The 18,082-nt window shown below is 46.1% G+C and overlaps 1 protein-coding gene across 5 annotated transcripts in view; it reads left to right on the forward strand.

Annotated features, from left to right (window-relative positions):
- The first annotated feature begins 11,450 nt into the window (after positions 1–11,450).
- Positions 11,451–18,082, forward strand: part of PLEKHH1 (pleckstrin homology, MyTH4 and FERM domain containing H1) — a 53,202-nt gene continuing 46,570 nt past the window's right edge. For 4 of the 5 annotated variants that reach the window (XM_081212818.1, XM_081212820.1, XM_081212821.1 and 1 more), the window contains exon 1: positions 11,451–11,715. The gene's annotated coding sequence lies outside the window, so the exon portion shown is untranslated. Of the gene's footprint in view, positions 11,716–11,772; positions 11,843–18,082 lie in introns of those variants that run through there. The other variant, XM_081212819.1, reaches the window with a different exon arrangement.

Consider the following 18,082-nt stretch of genomic DNA (forward strand, 5'->3'; position numbering starts at 1 on the left):
TCTCAGTCTCTTGGTTGGCGCACAGGGCACATTTTGGGATATAGCAGCAGTTAGTTATAGCAGCAGTTAGTTGAGATAGAATATTCTCCCAAGGTGTGCTTTAGCAGCTGGGCCTCCCAAATGGGTGGACTCGTGGTAATTCTTTACAATTGTGCTGGCCAGATGTTGGGGCACAAAAACACGGCTGTCTGGTCCTTCCTGGAGCGTGGTACTTCTTGGCTGGTCTACTGCTGTTCATCAAGGGTGTAACGTGGTTCCACATCGTCTGGAGTGAGTTCTGGGATTATTCTTTTGGCATAGCAGGCATTTCCTGGAAATCTGGGCTGCCAGTTGATAAAGGTTGGCTATATAGACATACTTCTCCAGCTGCTTGGTTGTGGCATCTGGCCTCATGTGGGTGGATACATAGTATCTGGTTTGTCAGCAGTGCTTAAGATCCCTTCTGGGACCACTGTTCCAATAACTGAGGCGGGGCCAGTTCCCGGGCTGCTTCCTTGGCCACTCTGTCTGCCAATCGATTTCCTCTGGCCACTTCTCCTGGTCCAGTCTTGTGTCCATAACCTCAATGCAATCGTGCGTCTGCTCCTCACCTTCTCCTACCGGCAACAGGGTAGCTGGGTTGAGGGCGGTGGTGACCACTGGTGGAGGTTTCAGAGCTGCCTCACAAGCTGCATTATCTGCTTTCCGGTTGCCTCTAGTGACCATGTCCCAACCTCTATCATGGCCTTTGCAGTGCATTACAGCAATCTCTTTGGGGGCCCATACAGTTTCTAGTAACGTCTCAACTTCTGGAACGTATTTCAGAGCTTTCCCGTGGGCTCCACTCAAGCCCCGCTCTTTCCATAGGGCGCCATGCGCATGCAGGGTTAAGAAGGCATATTTAGAATCAATATAGATGTTAGCCTTGCATCCAGCTGCCAATTGCATGGCAATGCCTTTCGCGGACAAATAACTCTTGGAGACTTTGGCCTCCTCAGAACTCTTGGAATGGCTTGCCTGGCCTGCACCCCCACTTTTGGGTGCTCCATCGCCTGAGGAACAGCTTGCAACTGCCTTTTCAGCCTTTCTCCAACACACAGTGCATCACACAGATGCGTTGAACCGTAGAAACAACTTCCCAAAGCAGCCTCAGCCCCCTCTGGGCTTGGTACTCACTGCAGCCTGACATGCCGTCTTCAATCCCTGCCACGCAACCCAGGGCTTCTCTAGAGCATCAGCCACGTTTCCTTCACAAGCCTCTACTGCGCCTGTAAACTTCTTAATGGGCTGGGCAAAGCCTGTTTCAGCCTGTGTACTTTCCCATAGTTGCTTTTCTGCCAGCCAGTAATACATGCGTTTTGACCAGGCTTCCCAATTGGCTCCATGCAGCCTTTCACAGGGGTAATTCTTATGGCCTTGCCGTTGCTGAACAGGAATCTTCCTCCCCCTTGGCCGCGGGTCTCTGAATGGCTACGGCGGACCCCTCGGGTCCCTGGCCTGTGAGCCATTGCTGTGCCTAACACTGCTGCCTTTTATTTCCTCCACTGGTTTTTCTCCCTCTTCTCAGCCTCTCCTCTTTGTTCAAACACCTTCTGGGCGATGGCCATGATCTGAAATCTGGACATGCCCTGGAACCCAGGCTGTTTTTGGATTTTTGGTTCTAATGTCCTTTGCACATTGTCCTATGAGGGAGGCATTTACCATTAACTCATGTGCAGGGAGTTCAAAGTCAAAGGGGGTCCAAATTCTGTATGCCTCCATCAGGCGTTCCAAGAAATTCTAAAGCCTGTGTATTAATTCTCCTTAATTTTGAATTGATCAGTCTTATATTTCTTCAGCCAAGGGGGTGGGGGGGGTTTCTCTATTATCACGTGAACCTCTAAAACTTCATCCATGTTCACAAACTCATGCAAGTTAAATGGAGAAAGTTCTTCTTCCTCTTTTAGTTTTATGCAGTTTTTTGTGTTTTTTTTTTCCTGTTCCCTCATCCTTTTTCTGTGGCAACTAACTTGTCAACTGTGGTGGCCACAAAGATGCAGGTCTTCTCTTGAGGTTTCTCTGCCTGAGTCTCAAACCAGGGGTCTGCTGCAGTGTTCTCTGAGACACACCTGAGCACTGAGCCATCCAGCTGGTGCCTGGTTAAGGACACCAATTAAATTGACCTCCCTGTCTCAGCTATAACTGCTATGGGTCTAAAACCATTTCGTATTTCCTAGCCATAGACCACCTCTCACTGGTCATCAGAGAACCTAGGGCACTACTGGTGGTTTCCCTGATGTGTTCCAAACTGCCGCTGGTCACATAGATACCCAGCTCTTCCCTAACTAAGTTCTGGGATTTAGCTTGCCCTCCCTGGTCAAGCTGTACTTACTATAGGGATCAAAACTGTTGGAGGTCTGCAAGGCTCATGTGCTTCCCAGTTCAGTGATGGGCTTTGGAGAAACTAGGAGGCTTGCCTTACTATCAAACTTACAGCTCAGCAGAGAACCCTCCAGCTCTGCCTGGCTGAACTCTTGCCTTCATTGAGGTCCAGAGATCTGAAACCTTTGTATGCACTCTGGTTCTGTATACTAACTTGGATAACCTAAGGGATCTCTGGAGCGATCCCCTCCATCGCTCCCAAATCTGAATCTGAAACTCTTCTCTAAGTAACTACTCAGCCTCAAAAGATACTCCTTGTTGCCCTGTCCCAGCTAGGGCCCCTATGTTTCTTCCCAGTTCAATGCTGTGTCCAGTCCAGTTCACACAGAGTGTGTAAGCGTTCTGGCGTCATCACAACGCCATAGTCTCCGCTGAATCCTTTCTTGAAATTGTTCAACATGCACTTTAGGGGAGTTATTAGACCTTTTGAGCCACTCCCTCCCATATTTAATATGGCCCTTGTGCAGCGTCCCCAAACACCAAACACACACACATGCACTTCCCAATTTTCATCGCCCAGTCGAGCTCGCGCTGCTAGGAAGCGGAGTATTTATTGGTTCTACCCCCCCCACACACACGCACCAAGTGCCTCTTTCACTGGACGCTGTACCACACACACTAGCCTCCCGGTTCCCCCCCCCTTTTCCTTTTTGCCTTCCTTTAAATCCTTAAGCGTGGGTGGGTATCAGGGGCCAATCTTTCCCTTACTGCCACCAAACACGCTTGGGCATGTGATCAGGATGCCCCTTCCCCTTTTTAATTACAAGGGGGTCTCTGTCTTCCTCTGTCCCCAGGGCCCTTTGTCATGTACTCACCAGCCGGCTGGACTCTGCCCTGTCCTGTCAACCTCGGTCCTTCAATCCATTGCCTTCTCTTCCAGGATCCAGCAGAAGGGTCAAATTGGCTTCGCCCTCCTCCGAAGAAAAACCTCGGTGGCGCCAGGATAAGCGGCCTATTGGCCCTTCCCCTGTGTCCCGCCTAGAAAAGGACAAGGGAGCTGCCTTCTGGTCTTTTTGAGGACTTAAGGTCCCTATCCGAGTCACGCAAGCACCAGAAATGTTAGAGACTTCAGAATACAGACCAGAATGGAAAAATCCAGGCAGCAATATTTTAATTACAAAAGTTTTATTGACTTTGGTTTATTTGTCAGACAAGTAAAGCAAAGGGGTGCATTCAGCTGCCAAAATGAGAGAAAATGCCCCCGAACACCAGGGGCAAACAGTTTTTATCCCCTTAGGCAAAACAATGGTTCAACCCTTGACCCAGCCCTCAAACATTCCCCTTTATGCATATTCATTGAAGCCCAACCAATTAATAAATTTGGTGTGTCCTTTCGGTTCCAAGTTGCCTATTCCACTAGGTGGCGCTACTGGCTTATAATCTACTTAACCTCTTTATTAGTTCCAGGAAGTGCCCCTGAACCCCCCCGCTTCCAAGAAATGTCCTTGTGGTTTTAACAGGTTGCTCGGCTTAGAACCTTGTGGTGGGCTAGACATCCTGGGCAAACGAACAGTTTCTCAGAACAGCTCCAAAATCCCCTGACCGCATCCTCTTGCAAACTCGCTGTGTATTGTTTTTGCAAGCAGGGGCAAGCAGGGGAGAGAGAGAGAAATGTCTTTTTTAGCTTTTAGTTTGCTCTCTAAGATGGCTTTCAGCTTATCTCCAGCCTGGCTCTCCAAAGTGGACCCAGGTGGACCCCTGGTCCTCACTCCTTCAAGAGAGCAGAGAATTCAGCATCTGGCAACAGTTTGCCTGATGTCAGCATGAAGCTGGGGCAAAGGCCAAAACACTCATGGAGTGAAACTGCTCTCATCTCTTACTTTCACGTTTCAGCCCTTTCAGTCCCTCAAAGACATTCACACGGCCCTTCTAGCAGGGGCTGATGGGAGTGGTAGGCCAAAATACCTGGACGGCCTCAAGCTGAAGGCTGCTGATGTCTTTAACCTGTGCACACACCTTGTAATGCAGGGCAGTATCATTAGGGTCTGGTTACAGAACTGGAGGGTTGTTGCTGGGGATACGAGAGATAACAGAGTTTCCCAGTGGCAGAGCTGAATCTGAATGTGTTATGACAGCTTAAGTCACTGAGAATTTTTAAAAATAGCTTTTCAGAGTGAACCATAAATCAAGGGTGCCAGGTCCTGGGGACTGAGGCACTGCTCCCCCCAATCTCTTCCTAAGGGGTTGGGCCCCTCAATGTTCAGAGACACCCACCCACCCATGTGACGTCAAGTCAGGCCCTCAATCCTCCAGAGAAGGTGGCGCCTCTGCCAAGAACTGACCTATCCAGAATGCTATGGTTCTTTCTGTCATGTGTGCTCTATCCTCTTGTTCTAGCCACTCTAGTTTATTCCCTGCTTCCACCTGGCTGTCAGTTTTCTTCTTCTCAGCTACTCAACATTCCTTCCCATTGAGTTATTATGGGGCTGCTTTCAGGGTGTGGGCCTGCCTAATTTCCCCCCCTTCTGATTAGTCTATGTGCATGCCTTAAGGTTCCTCCACATTTGCTATTCTGCTCTTTTGTATGTCAATGGTGTCATCTTTGCTCCAGCTCCATTAGCATGGGAAAACCTGGCTTTGTATCAGCACACAAGATGATGGTGAAGATTCTGAGGCCTCAAGATGATGACCTTCTTTTCAAAAGTTGTGAATGTGATTTGTGATCAAAAAATAAAATTACTGAGGGAGGGGGAGCCCTGCTTATAAACCTCCCAAACTGCAACTAAGATACATTAAAGACAAGAACATTGTTTGAAAGAGCTCACTTTTACTTGAGTATAGTAAAATGAAACTGAGTGTGTAAAAAGTGAATCTGAGTGTGCTTTTGAGACTCTTGAGCAGACATAGGCAAACTCGGCCCTTCATATGTTTTGAGACTACAAATTCCATTACCCCTGACCACTGGTCCTGTTAGCTAGGGATGATGGGAGTTGTAGCCCCAAAACATCTGGAGGGCCGAGTTTGCCTATGCCTGCTCTTGAGGATACAAACAGGCAGGACCAGCCCTACTATGAGGCAGATGCCAGAGTTGCCACAGGCAACAGATGCTGAGCTGCAGGAAGTGGACAAAGCTGTGAGGGGCATGTGACTGCCCTATACTCACTACACTAGCCTGCTGCCCTCAAGTGCAGTGGAGGGTACTGCTAATTCACCAGTAATAGAGCAACATTCAACTACCAGTCCAATTGGCTTCTGTATGTGCCGTGGGGGGAGGGCACCATCTTGTCCTGCAACTCAGGCAGCAAAATGTCTTGAGCCAGTCCTGCTAGCAGGGGAGTCTGTGCAACTCTCCTCCCCACTGTGTCTCATTAGCATCCAGTGTTTGCAGTCAACAGGAATACACAGGGTTTAAGGCCCACAGATCTGATTATATAGTACTAACAGGGAGAGAGCGAGAGGGGTTTTTCCCATTCATTCCCTGTGGCCAATCAAGACACACAAAAGCCTAGTGAAGAGGCTTGGGAGTGCAGAGGAATCACAAAAGAGATTCCCTTGTACCTTTTGAGGGAGCACTGCTCTTGCATTCATAAAGGTCACATCACCCCACATACTTCAGTGATGCCAACCACTTAGTTCAGGGTATTTGTTAAAGTTCCCATCCCTGGCTGAGTTCCAAGCAGTTCCATTCCTTGGTTATCTTTCTTTTCTTCTGAATGCATCCATAGTCACAGCAGCTGGGCTTGATCTTGACTTTCGGTGATATATGATGCCTGACATCACTTGCATAGCATTTACCCAGCAACCTGCTGACTCCGAGAAAGGTGCAGCAGGGAGTGCTCTGGTATGCGAGGACATCATGTACTACATGCCGTCCAATACCAGACACACAATATATTGCATAAAACTAATCTGCTAACAAGCACATTCTCCTTTCCTATGGCCTGCCAACTCCTACACCTTTGCCTCTCATTAGTTATCCCTTTGCGTAACCAAGGCCAGCCACACAATAGAAATTGATTTATTTATCATTCATCTGTTTCAGTTTTAAGCTACCCACCGTAGATTAAGATATCAGCATATTTGGCAAAACAGTAGGCTTTCAGTACACAACTATAGAACAGTAATGAAGTCAACATTAATAAACAGCCATCAAAGCTGCTGTAATAATGGTACTGTGCCAGCCTATTAAGGCTTCTGTTAAGGTTGGTCTGGAATCATAGAACCATAGAGATGGAAAGGGTTCTAAGGGTCATCTAGTCCAAACTCCTGCAATGCAGGAATCTTAGCTGGATCATACATGACAGATGGCCATCCAACCTCTGCTTAAAAACCTCCAAGGAAGGAGGGTCCACCACCTTTCATGGGAGTCTGTTCCACTGTCGAAGCTGCAGCTAGTGCAGAATAATACAGTAAGTCGGCTACTGACATCAGTATAAAGCTGTGAAGGACTTGGGACCAACGTACCTTCAAAAACACCATCCCTTGTTATATCCTGCCTGGTCACTTAATCTTGGTGTGTGTGGAGGGTTGGGGAGAAACTCTTAGTATTGTTGAATGTGCCCAAGGTTTGCCTTATGCCCAGGGTCTTTATTGTGTTGGCACCTGAACTTTGGAATGTGCTTCCAAAGAACATCAGGCAGATACTTACAGTATTGGCCTGTGGGCACCTTCTTAAAACCTGCCTGTTCACCCAGCCTTTTTTCTGAACAGGTGATGCAGCTATGTTGTCATATTAATCTGATCTATTGATTTACATTGGGCAAGAAATTCTGGTCCCTTGCAAGTCTACAATTCGATAATTCTATTATCTCATTCCAGGGATCCCTGGCATTGTGGGCTTGGGGGTCTCCCATTCAGTGGTGATGCTCAGTGCCGCCTCTGTTGACACAACTGATATATTGGCCTCTAGTCTGTGCATTGAGGTTAGTGCTGGAATCCAAGGCGATGGCAACATGACTGACACTAATATTTTCGTATGAAATACATCCATTTCTGAACTTTTCATTTTGGTGGCTCTCCAAGAGGTGGTGTATCTCTGAATGGGTCTGCATTCAGAAGAAAAGTCAATGAGCATCACATGAAAGAAGCATGAGGGGTAATTGGGCCATACAAAATGAAGGCAAATATACTTCATAAAGAACATGAAAAGTTTTGAAGGTAGGAGAATACACTGCATTCTGACAGCTATGCTTTTTAGCAAAAATATTCCCTAGATGAGCAAAGAACAATGGAGATATAATAAATGCCTCTCAAGTTCTGGACATTTTTTTATTTGTTGCCAGACTCAGAGGTTATTTTCTTTCTCTTTTTCTCAAAAATCCCTTTGGGAAATCCTTAGGCACTTCAGCACTGGTTATTTATTACAATACATTTGCCACCATGCATAATGATTAACATAATTGGAAAGCTCAGTGCCTCTCAGTCTGTTGTCTGCCAGGTGCTGTTGTCTGTAGAGCTAGGAATCATTGGGGAAGGGAATGCTTCCCTGAGTGTAAAATGGCAACTATGCCAGTACTAAACTCAGTTCTGTCTAGACGCCATCGTTACTCAAAGCCTGCCAAATATTTTATGTACTGTTATTTCTGGTTTTCTATTTGTGCTTGCTTGTATAGATTCTGCTTACCTATTTTTCTTTTCCACTCACAAGTTTCAGCAGACTCCTGTAGCCAACAGGGTTTAACCTTCTGCTTATTAGCTGACAATAAGGACATAAGGAGAACCACCTTGGATCAGACCAAATTCCTATTCAGCACCATCTTTCACCTAGTACCAAGACAGGGGCCTCTTGGGAAGCCCACAAGCAGCACCCAGCAGGCCTCTCCTCTTTTTTATAAATTTATTTTTCATTTTCTCATTTTATAAATATTATCACAAAAAATAAATTCACATAAGCATTTTTTAAAAAACCAAATATTAATATTTACCCCCTCCTTCCTTTCAGTCCACAAATATCCACCAGCTTCTGTTGACCAGCTTTTGAAGGCAAACATCAGCCAGCTTACATCTACATACATCAGCCTGCTTCTGCCTTGCAGCATCCATAAGCTTCTGAATGTGAACTCCACTGACTTCCACCCACCAACATCTGCCAGCGTCCATTAGGTCCATTACTAGACCATATCAGCCAGCTTCTGAATATGGATATCAGCAGCCTTCAAGACACAATCCCATTCAGCAAGCAAACTTGCCTTATTATCAGTCCATAGCATTCTGCTGGCAGCTGATCGCCTCCTTCCATTTGCCAGTTCACCTCCTCCAAATGGAAGAAACCTGTGCAATGCTGAATGTCACAACCATTGCAAGTTGTGTTCTACTCAAGTGCTTTGTGACATCACAAGCAGTCCACAGACAATGGCAACAATTGTGGAGGCATCATCTTCATCTCTTCAGACCTCACAATTGTGGGCACCCCGTACAGAGATTTAACTTTGTTATTGTTTATTGTGGAAAAAGTTGTAGCACACTCTCTTCATCTGTACCTATCATGGGCAGGGGAGCATCATAGGGGATCTTTTCCAGCATAAGGCCTGCATTCCTTTGTAGGGGAACATCCAGGGGCTGTATGCCAGTGTTGGACAGGGTCACAGGCATAGAAGTGGAACAACAAATGTGACTCTTATCTTTGTACCATGGGCTCCATTCCAGCTATGCAAAACCCATAAGTTTCTATGGCCTCCCATCACTCAACCCAGCTAAGCAAGAAGCACCATCCCAGTTCAAGGATACTTTCCAGGCCAAAGTATTCAAGAGTACAGAGCAAGGCTGATGAGAGGCATGGCATAGGGAACATCCTGAGAATCAGAGAGAGTAGCCTGAAGGACCACGTCTGGCCCACAGGGTAGAGCTTCCCTACTTCTGCATTAAAATAAATGATAACTGTAGCTTGTTCGGGGTGCTGAGAGTTGTTAGAAGACCCATTTTCCCTTCACACAGCTACATTTCCCAGAGTTCCCTGGGAAGAGAGATTGATTGTGAAACCACTCTAAGAATTGTAGCTCTGTTAGGGGTATAGGGGGTCTCCTCGCAATTCTCAGCACCCTTAATAAACTACAGTTCCAAATATTCTTTGGCAGGGGAAGCAATGGATGCTCAAAGTTGTGTAATACAGCTTTAAATGTATGGTGTGACCTGCATATTGTGTTATCATGAATTATATCACAATTGGCACAATAACACTATTGTGCATTTTCTCCTGTAGAGGGTAGTAACACACAATGATTGCATGTTCCACACCTGCCTTCTATTCCTGAACTGCTTCACTGCCCTGTGTGACAGTTCTTAGGAAAGGAAAAGTAATATGATGGGTTTGGTCATCCTAAGACCTACTTCTTTGGAGAAATACCTCCAAATGACTCTACTCCCTTGAAAATATATGGGAGGAGCAACAAGAACAACAACAACAACAACAACAACAACAACAGGGTATTTAGTTTCCAATGTCTTTGGGCATTACATCACCAACCAATATGCTAGTGCATATGGGAAGACTGAGTGAGACCATACTGATAATACTAGCCCAGTATTGCTTCCCCTGTTTGACAGAGGCATTCCTGAGTTCTGGACAGGGGATTTTCTGAGCCCTATTCTGGATATGCTAGAGACTGATGCTGGAATCCTCTGTATGTAAAGCATGTGCTCTGCAACTGAATTTTGGCCATTCCTTATTCCTCTTTTAATCGTATTATTTCACCATAACACTGAACAGTGACAAATATTCAACTACTGCTGGTTCAAAAGATTGCCAAGCAACCAACAAGTTCTCTACTCGTTTAGCAGGTAAATTGACTTGTAAACAGAATCCACTAGGAATCCTTATGCTAAGTAATATATAAAAGTACCCTTGATAGCTCTGGTTTAACTCATTGGTTGCTGCTTATACCAGACTAACTGCACAATCCTAAACATGCTTATTACACAGAAGTAAGTCCCTTGGACTTATCTCTGTAAGTAAGGCTATGTACACAGCCCTCACAACTGTGTTTGAGTCACATTTGCACACTCTTGTACACACCAAATAGAGGGTAGGGAGGTTGAACCCGATGTGCATTACCTGTTTGGTTTCCCTGCCCCTACAACCCGTCATTTGCACATGGACAATGGGTGTCTCAAATGCACACACCACAGCTTAACTGTGAAGTGAATGTGCCTTAGGTTTTCCCTTCATACTGGAGTTAGTTTAAGGGAAAACACATCAAACAATAGTATTTTTCAAGAAACTACAGGCCAGCTCTGTGTTGTCGATAACGTTGTGTGTACACAGATTCAAACGCCAGCATGCACCAGAGCCAGAGTAAGTGGTAATGTGTGCACAGTCTGAATGCATTTAGGATTGCTGTGAAGACTGAGTTGTTCCTTATATGATGCGGTGTGGTTGCATCATGGCAAGCACTACCAGTGTGGCTAAGATCCACTTTCCTTTTATAACTTAGACATGTATAGATCATATAGATAACTAAGACCACTTGCGTATTATTATGCCAACACATGCTGAAAGGGCACAATTCGTTGCTGGATATTGTGTGCTACAGTATTTGCACCAAAATGTCTTGGCTTTCCTTCCCCCCAACTCCTCCTCCCACAAAACCTTTTCATCTTTTGACATTTTAAAAAATCATAATCATGATTCTGGAACTCAGCTGCTTTAAAAAATTCTCTTTCAAATTCCTTATTTTATTTTTTAAAAATCAAATTTAGGATTTGTGTATTGTGTAGGGGTATATACATGGGTGTAGCGGGGGGAGGGAGCTGCAGCTGCCCCCCCATCAATAAAAATGAATAAAAATACATAGCTAGCTGAGGTTCTGTCCCGTCCCCCCAACAAAAATCCTGGTTACTTTACGCCCATTTGTATGTAGCTTTCTGGAAGAGAATGGATGCATCTAGAGTGAGTATTTCTTCTTTGGGACAATGCCTGGCCAAGCTGAAATGAAAGAAAACGTGACAAGAGTGCTTGTCGGTACAAAAGAAGGCCATTTCCCACACAGACACACAAAAGATCACAGAGAAATCCTGTGGGTGGGAAGTCAGTTCCCTGCTGTTTTTTTTGGAGGGGAGGCAGCCTAACCTGATCTTATTGTCAGGCAAGGGGTTAAAAGTGTAGTGCCGATGATGTCAGTTCCTGTGCTTCTTTGGAGGGCTGGCTGTGCTATTTGAGCCAGGCTCTCCCGCTTGAAGGAAAAGAGGGAGAAAAGAGGCAGAGAACGGGGAAAGGCTGAATGGGACTCGAGCGTAGCTGTTGTGTGCATGACTTTCGTGAGACCCTCTCCCCCTCAGGGCAGCAGCAGCCCTCGTTTGCCTGGAGGTGAGCGGCAGGAGGATGGCAACACTCTGTTCCTGAGCACAATATAACCTTGTTCTGACCAAGAACAATACAAGGTCAGTCGCAACTTGGGGAGGGGGGGGGGAGGCTTCTGCTATCTTGGCTCTTTACTTCCAGTGCCCGGCTTGCCTCAGCCCTCCCTCCTTCTCCTCCTCCTGCTGCTGCTAGAGCAGCCTGCCCAAGGTGAGAGACTGTGTGAGGCTGGGGGTGTGCGGGGCGATCTTTGCTTTTTCCTCTTATTTCCAAAACTGATTTAAGCAGGGTTTAAAACTTTAGGGCAGAAAGGGATGATTGCTATAACATGTGTGTACTGTGTACTGGAAATCACTACCTGTGGTGTTGTATTACTTTGATACCTTCTTTCATTTAAAATTACTAGGAGAGAAGGGAGTAGGTAAATGTCCTCTTTTATGGAATGCGTTATCTTATTATTACAGATGACTTGGTGTGAACTGGTTATGAGCGATGTAATGAATGGGTGGTGTAAACTAGCAGCCTTAACCATTGCCATCTCTGGCAAATAGTAAACAGTTTGGGGCTTCAATTCTAAACACGTTCAGGTTCGAGAAACAAGCCCCATTGAACTCTGAGGGACTTACTTCTGCATAAACATATTTAGGATTGTGCTGTTGGTCTTTTAAAAACAGCTGGCACAAAGAATTGGTACATTAACCAGGGCTATCAAGGGTACTTTCATTTACTGCCCAAGATGGGTATTGCCTAGTGGAAGGATGAAGTTTACAAGAGAAACTTAACTCTATGGTCACTTTACCTGCTAAATTAAGCAATTAAGATTCTTCTGAGGACTATTTGTTTAAACTTTAAATGATTACCATGTTAGCCTCATCTTCAATAGCTGAGGTGTTTGCTTATAGTCATTTCTTTTTGTTCATGTATTGAACAAAATTAGTTCTTTCAAAGCTCTAGGTGGCTTACAAAATTGATAAAATCAACATCAGCACATAAAATCAATTAAAGTAGAATAAAACATACACAAGTAACATTAAAACAGCAGAAAGATAAAACTACAGTAAAAAGAATCCCAGTTTTAAAAAGTGCTTTGTGCTTTTACCTGAAATTTAAAATGAGACACATTGATGATTCATCTCCATGGGAACCTCATTCCATAACTGTGAGGCTACAACTGAAAAGGCCTTGCTCCTTCCCACAATTGATTTAGGTGCTTTTATAAATGGGATGCAAAGCACAGTGCATTTTACGAATCTTAAAAAGCAAAAGAACAACAAATGGGATATGTGCTTAATTTAAGGAGTGGCTCTCTGAGATATGCAGGTGCAAACCATAAGATGCAGTGCTTATACAATACTATTACAATGGAATGGTGATTGTGCCACCATCTTGCCTGGTTAGGCACACATGCACAATTGTTAAAGTGTAGTGTCCTCCGTTTGTTTCACCAACAAAACCTTTAAAGCAGCAGTTATCATATTAAATACTGTGTCCATACTAGCTCCCATGGGGTGCATGGGGTGTTAGGATAGTACCTCTGGTAGGGAACACATTGTGTTCCTTCTGGGGTAGTTTGTCCACCTTTGGTTCCCATGGATGCCAACAATAACTAGCTCCCAAAAGAGCCTGTACAGTGGTACCGCAGGTTACATACGCTTCAGGTTACAGAGTCCGCCAACTCAGAAATAGTGCTTCAGGTTAAGAACTTTGCTTCAGGCTGAGAACAGAAATCGTGCTCTGGCGGCGCGGCGGCAGCAGGAGGCCTCATTAGCTACAGTGGTGCTTCAGGTTAAGAACAGTTTCAGGTTAAGTACGGACCTCCAGAACGAATTAAGTACTTAACCTGAGGTACCACTGTATTAGGGACACGGGTGGCGCTGTGGGTAAAACCTCAGCGTCTAGGACTTGCCGATCGCATGGTCGGCGGTTCAAATCCCCGCGGCGGGGCGCGCTCCCGTCGTTCGGTCCCAGCGCCTGCCAACCTAGCAGTTCAAAAGCACCCCCAGGAAGGTAAACGGTGTTCCGTGTGCTGCGCTGGCTCGCCAGATGCAGCTTGTCACGCTGGCCACGTCACCTGGAAGTGTCTGCGGACAGCGCTGGCTCCCGGCCTATAGAGTGAGATGAGCGCACAACCCTAGAGTCTGTCAAGACTGGCCCGTACGGGCAGGGGTACCTTTACCTTTACCACTGTACTAAACTCATTGGGTTATACCCAACTTTAGTCATACTCAGACTAAACCCATTGAAATCAATGGACAAGTAGCTTCTGTCCATTAATTTTAATTGGTATGCTTTGAATATGATGGATTAGTTGGATATCACCCCCTGAGACTAGGCAAGATTTAAAACTGGCAAAGCCTCATTGAGCAGAACAATTTTAAGAGGAGCTTGAAAGTGATCTCCTTGTGAATTTCCCACCTTCACTTTCTTTCATAATTACAAATATATAGTGCTATTCGCAATGGAATAACCCATACAAAAGTGAGTATCAGTATGGTAGTGCATTCCACCAGCTGCATACAGTTTCTGCTCCAGTTCTGGGCACCACAATTCAAGAAGGACACTGACAAACTGGAACGTGTCCAGAGGAGGGCAACCAAAATGGTCAAAGGCCTGGAAACGATGCCTTATGAGGAACGGTTAAGGGAGCTGGGCATGTTTAGCCTGGAGAAGAGGAGGTTAAGGGGTGATATGATAGCCATGTTCAAATATATAAAAGGATGTCACATAGAGGAGGGAGAAAGGTTGTTTTCTGCTGCTCCAGAGAAGCGGACACGGAGCAATGGATCCAAACTACAAGAAAGAAGATTCCACCTAAACATTAGGAAGAACTTCCTGACAGTAAGAGCTGTTTGACAGTGGAATTTGCTGCCAAGGAGTGTGGTGGAGTCTCCTTCTTTGGAGGTCTTTAAGCAGAGGCTTGACAACCATATGTCAGGAGTGCTCTGATGGTGTTTCCTGCTTGGCAGGGGGTTGGACTTGATGGCCCTTGTGGTCTCTTCCAACTCTATGATTCTATGATTCTATGAGATGAAACCAGATAATATAGATATGAAACTTCTGAAGTGGTAAAGTGAAGTGAAGTCCTAAAATGTCTGTTTTCCCGGATAAATGTGTATAGCATTGCAGTCTTAATTTGAGATGGCAAATGAGCACAGGTGCCAGGAAACGGTCTTTAGTATTGCACCTTGGTGCAAGTATATATGAAACACCAGGACTGCAATATCTAATGACTTAGAAACATTTTAATTGACAAAAAGATACAGTAGTCCAGGTCAGGTCACACCAAGACAGAATAGTGTGGTCCTATGTACTTCCCTTGATCTGGACACTATTTATCTGTTGTTGCAACCTAGAATTGAAATTGGCTACCCCCTAAAACTCATATGATTATTCACTAAGGGCTACCATCCAAGTAAAGAAATCTATGTAATGCATGTGTTTGTAAAGAAATGTATTTGCATTAATATGTATTTCACATGATACACATATCTTTAAAATGCTATGTTGATTAGTTTGTATACCTTTGAAATAATGAGAAGTGAAAAAATAAAGGATAAGTAGTTAGGTTCTGCTATGTAATGGTTACCCTATGTTAGATGCAAAACCAACATTTTTGGGTAAATAAACTGTGTTTTTAAAAAGGCATATGCATGGACATGTTTTCTCCAGAAAACTGCATGTACTACCATTATAACCTCTAAGATCAAGCCTTAATGCTGAATCCTTGATTACATTTTTTGCATTCCTCTCTGGATAGATGCATTCATAGTAGATATCATAAGATTGTCTGCAAATGACACAATACACCTACTAATCTAGTACTGCCAAGTGATTTATTATTGCAAAATGGGTGGTAGGCTTTTGATTATGATGAATACAATTTGTTCTAAGCTCTTGTAACTTTTTTTAAAAAAACAAGCAGATAGAAGAAATTCAATGTTGTTTTTTCCCAATCATTACAAGGATTTCTGTACAAGTTTATCTCTTGATACAAGCAAGGACTCAGCTGGCTTTATGTTGTGTCTTTCACCTCAAGCCTGTTCTCCCATGAGAAAAGAATGCTGTCCATGATTTCATTATAAGTTATAGATCCAATGTTGCCTTCCTACAATGAGGCACCATGTTCTGCTTAACAAAAGGGGTAACTAGGGGCCAGATCTTTAGCTTTTTGGCCTTGATATGGAATTTTACTGCACCTATGCCTGTTAGGATTTTCCCTATTGATATATATATATAACAGAATCTTGCTCAGCAGTGGGTGGTGGGGTGGGCACTGGCGGAGGAATGGGGGTGTAGAGGGAGCGGACCGCCCCTGGCACCACTATTCCAGTAGGGTGCCATCACGGCGCCCCCCCCCGGACACGCACCACGCCCCCACAGGCAGAGAGGCAAGCCCCCAGAACACGCGCTACACCCCTGTGGGCAGCTTGCCACGCCCCCGGGATGTGCACCCTCCCTGGGGGGGGCCAGTCACGCCCCCGCCAGCTCTCTGCCCCCGGTAGTGGAGCAAACAGCTTCACCATTGGGGGTGGGGTGCCACCGCTCAACTGGCTGCTTAGTAGTTCTGTTGCTATGGCTTTTTGAGAAGTAGATGGGAAGGGAGGAGGCTGCAGCAAGGTTTGTGCGGTACAGATGCAGCAGCAGAACCAACTGAGTGCCTCCTTCCAGTGTGTTTCCAACCTGCCATCTTCTCTGCCACCTTGCCCTTCACCCTCTGCCACTCAGTGAACAGCAGTGATGTGACTGACCAGAGGCCATATGAGCAGGGGTGGCCCTCCATACTGTCCGATACTGATCTTTCCATATTGCAGTGGAAGAAGTAATACCGTTGTTGCTTTAACTTACTTTTGTCTTGGATGCCTGGACAGTACAATTTTCATTATTCTGTAGTGTTTAGTATGTGTGTTCCATTTCAATAGAAAGATAATGGAATGGCAGCCCTGAAAATTAATTGGAGGTGGGGAGGAGCTCTCCCTTACTGGAGTGTTTGCTGGACAGCAATCCACTGGCGATGTTCCTCTAGCTCTGGATGTCCTTCATTGAGCAGGACGCTGTACTAGGTAGCCTACAAGGCCCCCTCCGACTCCACAAATCTGTGATGATGCATATTATATAGGCAAGTTTCTTCCTCACCGTCTCCTATCCTCGGCATGTCAGGTTTGACAAGATGTGAGTGTAGAGCAGTGTTTCCCAACCGGTGTTCCGCGGCACACTAGTGTGCCGTGAGAAGTTGGCTGGTGTGCCGTGGGAGGGAGGCGGGCGAGTCGGGCGGTGAGAGGCGGCGGCGGCGAGGATCCGCGTCGAGCCGGGGGCGGCTCCGCGGTGGTGGTGCCGAGGTTTCTCTCTCCATTCTCCCCTCACACACACACAGGATCAGCTGACAGGACCCAGCCAATGGGGCGGCGGCGGGGCAGTGCGTGCAAAAGGGAGGAGCGCGAGACAGCGGACGAGGAGGAGGCCGGCATGTCCGGGCAGCAGCAGCAACAACAGCATCAGCAACTCCCGGCGACGGCTCCTCAAGCCCCGGGCAACCCTACTCCCTCACCGGCCTCGGCCGCCCTCCTGCTCCACCCGCCGCCGCCTCCCCCGCCACCGCCGGCCACCTCAGCCCCGCCGCCGCCCCTCCTCCGCCCGCTATCGCCGCCACCACCACAACAGCCGCCGCCGCCTCAGCTGCCGCCGTCCCTCAGTCCCTCGCTTTGCTGCCTCCTCCTCCCCCACCCCCAAAGCTTGGAGGTTCCCCGGCAAGGGGGAGGGGAAAAAATTGAAAACTTTCACTTTCGTGCGTCCCTCCCGGCGTGACGCTGCGCGCTGACGTCACGGGGCTGTAATGGTGGTGTGCCGCGAGATTTTTTTCCTCAAACAAGTGTGCCTTTGCCCAAAAAAGGTTGGGAAACACTGGTGTAGAGAACCAAACTGGAAATGCATCATCTAGCCATTCTTCAAAATAGGCTGCTCCATTCTGTGGCAAGTGGTCCATAGGATGCAGTATAAAAAGCCTGCAACTCAATCCTAGACATGTCCTCTTGAAAGTAAGTCCCACTGAGATCACTTTCTGGTACACATGCTTAGGCAGCCTAGGTAATTAATGTGATAGGGGCATGTGCTCAGTAAAATCTTTAAAGGAGTGTATTTCCTGTCTCTATACAGTATGTTCATCTTATATGGATGTTCTGCCATTCTGGATTCATGTGATGCTGTGGGCAATTAATTCAGTGCCCCCACATCAGTTCAGTGCTCTGAAGCTCACAACAGCTTGATCCAATCATGAATCAGCCACACCTGGTAGCGAAAGTGATCAGGAATGGATAGATGGAGGGCAGCAGAAAAATACAGTGGTCCTCTGCTAAAACATTTCAGCTGTGTTCTTATGTGAGCTGAGTGTTCAGACTACACACACACACACACACACACACACACACACACACACACACACATATATATATATAT

The sequence above is a fragment of the Podarcis bocagei genome (assembly GCF_964188305.1).
Source record: "Podarcis bocagei genome assembly, chromosome: 1".
NCBI classification, from domain to species: Eukaryota; Metazoa; Chordata; class Lepidosauria; order Squamata; family Lacertidae; genus Podarcis; species Podarcis bocagei.